This window comes from Neurospora crassa, linkage group IV (assembly GCF_000182925.2).
Source record: "Neurospora crassa OR74A linkage group IV, whole genome shotgun sequence".
NCBI lineage: Eukaryota > Fungi > Ascomycota > Sordariomycetes > Sordariales > Sordariaceae > Neurospora > Neurospora crassa.
This window is the reverse complement of record NC_026504.1, coordinates 444,724-449,659: the sequence shown is the minus strand read 5'-3', so window position 1 is coordinate 449,659 and position 4,936 is coordinate 444,724.

Genomic DNA, 4,936 nt, shown 5'->3' with positions numbered 1-4,936 from the left:
GAATATTTAAAAACTTCAAATCCTGATTTTTTTTTTTTTTTTCTTCCCTTTAAAAATTTTTCCTAAATTTTACTAAGAATATAAATTAAGCTGCAATCTAAAATTGATTTTTAATTAATTAAAAATCGATTTCCAATTCAATTTTTATAATATTTTCTATTTTCGATCCTCGTGCTTCTTTTATCTCTACTAAGGAGAATAAATTTATAAAGAGTTCTAAATCTCACCCTATTACCCAATTTCAACCTACTATTAAATAGAATTATAATAGGGATACTCTTATTAAAGATAAATCCCTACTCGATTCTATTATAAAAGAATCTAGTAACTTCAATATTATTATTGAAGATACTATACTATACTTAGTCCCTACTATCGATAGCCCTATAAGTAATATATAATTTATTAAATATTAATCCTTAATTAATTTAAAATTAATTTAAAATTAGTGCTAATTAAATAAAAAATAGATTAATAATGTTGGACTATATCGGATATTATTTAATAGGAAGAGTACTAAATAAGCGGTTAAAGTAGAATAGTTAATTTATATCTTATTCCTTTTAGAATATCTAGAGATATTTATTATTGGAGTTGGGTATGTAATTAATATAGAGACTTTAATACCTAGTCTGGTTGAAAAGTTATTTAAAGATATAAATTTAAACTTTGTTAATTAATTTGAAATCTATTTATAATTAATTTCTAATCTATTTAAAATAGCTTTAATATTGCTTTAAGCAATTAGGAAGTAGAAAGACCACTAGCTCTATCTTCTTAGTAGGTATTATATACTATTGTTTTACCTTAATTTATATTGGACTTTAATATTACTAATATTTCGATTAACGAATTTAGGATTTATATAAAGAAGGTAATAGTTATACAATTAATAAAAGAGCAATTGAAATAGGATTTTAGATTCAAATAGCTCGGAATAATAGCCCTATTAGTAGCTAAGCAATTTCGTAAAATATTTCCAATTTATTATTAATTAATTAATAATTAATCTATAAATAATTTAAAATTAGTTATAAATATATTTATTAATTTTTATTTTTTATTTAATTATACTTTAATTATAATTAAAGATTAGTATATAAAAGGGTGTTTTATATTAAATAGTAATTATCGTTTGGTATAGTATAGTTTTGTTGTAAGTAAAAGGTTTTAAATTATTTATAAATTATTTTTAAATTAATTTCTAATTAATTTACTAATAGGGGCGGTAAGATGGCTAATTAGTTTATTGCTTGAAGTGTGTAAATTGGCGAAGTAGTAATTAAAGTTATTAGAATTGTTATATCCCTTCGAAGTTTTATTCTTCTTAAGTATTAATAAAACCTATTTTTAAGAGAGTAAATAATTATTATAAAGTAATTGAGAGGGAAAGTTGTAGCGAGTAGTCTTCTAATAAGTAACGTCGAAAGCGATGTAGTAAGAATCTATTATAAATTGATTATAAATATATTTAAAATTAATTTTAAATTAATTCTTATTTTAGGAATTGACTACCCCTAAGGTTAAGGAAATATAGTATACTTTAATAAATATACAATTTCTTAGAATTATTATATTCCTATTAATTAAACTATAGTACTTTATATCCTTCTTACTTTTTATAGCCTCTATTATTACCTTCGCCCTCTATTATTTAAATTGCTAGAGAAAATCCGAGAAGAGATTTTGTATCTTCTTAATTATATTAATAATTTAAATATTATATAGAGTAAGTAGAAAATCTATTTCGAATATATTCGAAATTAATATAGAATTAATTTGGAATATATTAATAATTAATTCTATTTTATAGCTAGCCTAATTTGCAATTTATTTTTTTAAGAATATTTCGCCGAATAGAATAAAATAACCCTTAATTAGGTTTATACCAATTGTAATAATATTGCTTAAATTCAATTTCTTATTAAGAAGCATTGAGTAATTTATTAACTACTTAGTTCTTCGAATATTGTAGTTGCTTACTAGTAGTAAGTTCGTTATAAGAATAACCTAGATCGAGTAAGTTTAAATAATTTAAAATTAATTCTAAACCTATTTTAAATTAATTTTAAAAGTATATATAATTAATTACTAATATATTAAAAGTATATCCAATACTTCTTTAATAATAGAAAGAACTTTATTATTATCTGCTTTTTCCGGGAGTAAATTAAATTCTTTAAGAAAGGTTTATTTAAATCCTTTAAGTTAAATATAAATTACAAGCATCTTTCTAGGAAAGATAATTGTAAAATTATTTAGGCTATATATATTAAATTAATTCAATGAAGTATATTAAATTGATTTCCAATTAATTAGAAATTATTTCTAAATTAATTAAAAATTAATAGTAGTTCCTCTAGTAAAAATCTTAATAAACTCGGACACTCCAATTATATATCGCTATACATTCGAAGTTGTTTTTAAAATTTTTCAAAAGCAATATAGCTACGAAATTAAGTAGGCTGATCTTTATAGGGAGGGACTCTATAGTATTACGATTAACTAAGATTATAAAGTAATAGTTAGTAATATATTCTAAACCTTTTTAAAATAAATTTAGGATTAATATTTAATAAATTCTAACTTTCAGTAATTACTTTTCTAATTTTAATTAGTACGGCCGCAATTAATTATACTACGTTAAATATAATATTCATTTATATTATATATATTTTGAGTGTGGTATTAAGAGGTTAATTCGAAATAATAAAGTATTAAAGCGGTAAATAATAAATCTACTAAATTATTATTTATTGAACGATTATATTATTATATACAATTAGCTTTAAGGTAAGTACTTAATTAATTCTAAATTAATTCTTAATTTATATTTAATAAATTAGAAACTAATTAATAATTTATTTTCCTTAGAGAATAAGAGAATTTAAATCTAAAATTAGGTACGATATAAATTAATTCTAACTATTCGAACTAACCTTAACCCAATGTATTTAGAAATACCTTTAGACTATTAGGAAGTAATAAGTTCTAATACTAATATTATTAAGATTTTATACTAATAGTTTTATAGTTAGAGTATTCGTTTCATTAATTTAATACTATATATAGATAGGTAAGATATTAATTTATAATTAATTTCGAATTAATATTAAACTAATATTTAATTTATTTCTTTAGTAATATACAGCTAGATATTCAAGTCCTTCAATACACTAAAATTAAAACGAAGTTTGGAATTAACTTTAATTATAAAACTTAGTCGAAGAGTAAGCATTTCGCTAGGGGGTTCCAACAATAAAATAAGAAGAATAGTAAGTTATATTAATAGTAATATATTTGAAATTAATTTTAAATCGATCCTAAACTAATTCCAAAATAATTACCAATAGGAAAGCAACCGTCTTCGGTTATAGATTTAACTATTCCAATATACAACCTAATAGTAGATTTACTATAAACACCTACCCTATCTAAATTCTCTTCTTTAAATAATAATTTCTTTAAAAATTCTACTTTATATTCAATACCTTCCCGCGGCCTTGCTTCCTCGCTAGTATAGAGTAAATTGGAGAGACAATTTTCAATAATATTAGCATCATCATCCGGAATTATTTTAAAGTAAGTACTAAATTAATTCTATATTTATTATAAATTTATTAATAATTAATTAGAAAACGGAAGTAACTATTATCTAAGTTACTATAAGAGGATAGTAATACTCGAAAAGAAAGGCGGTTAAGAATTCTCGAGTTAGAAACAAAGAAGAAGGAAGTTAATACTCGAATATTTGAGGTACAAGTAAGAAAAGCTGAAGTAGAGGCCGAGATCTTACGACTTAAGTAGAATTAATCTATATTATATAGCTTTTAATATAGATTTTAACTATTTACTAATTAATTCACAATATATATAGAACTTATTATAAATCTATTAAGTTATATTATTATATAAAATATATTATTAATCAATTATCTTATAAATAAATAATATTATAATAGTTTTAAGGAAGGAAATATATTTTAAAGTAGTATTTAATTAATTTAATATATTACAATTTATAGAGTATAGAAAATAGACTTTGAATAAGAATGTAAATAGAATTTATATTTATTATAACTTTTATATAATTAATTCTAAATATATTAAGAATGTATTAGTATTATATTATTATAATATAGAGAAATCTTTAAATTAAATATAATAAAATTGTAATTAATTTTCAAATTCCTATTATAAACTTATCTATAATTATTTAGTCCTATATTAATAAACTATTTGTTATTATATAAGAATATGGTATTCTATACTTTCCATAATTTGAAATACATTTAGAACTTATTATAAATATACTAACTTTTATTATTATACAAAATATATTATTAATTAATTATTTTAGAATTTGATTATATTATAGTATTTTTATAAAAAGAAATATATTTTAAAATAATACTTAATTAATTTAATAGATTAAAATTTATAGAATATAGAAAATAAAGTTTTAATAAGAATGTAAGTAGAATTTATAATTATTACAAGTCTTCTATAATTAATTCTAAATATATTAAGAATATATTATTTATATATTATTATAGTTTAGAGAAATTTTTAAATTAACTATAATAAAATTATTTTTAATTTTTATATTTCTATTATAAATTTATGTATAATTATTTAGTTTTATATTAATAAGTTTATTTAATATTATATAAGAATAAAGTATTCTAAACTTTTTATAATATTTATATATAAATATAAGTTTAATAAATTAATATTTTAATATAAATATTAATTATCTCCTTATATATATCTATATATTATATACTAGTAATAATTATAATTTTATTCTTATTCAAATTATTATTTTTCTTATAATATCTTAATATTCTTTAATAATATAGAAGGAAGTAAAATGAAAATAATAAAATTAATTTATTTTTAATATAAATATATAATGTTATTATATTATAAGAAT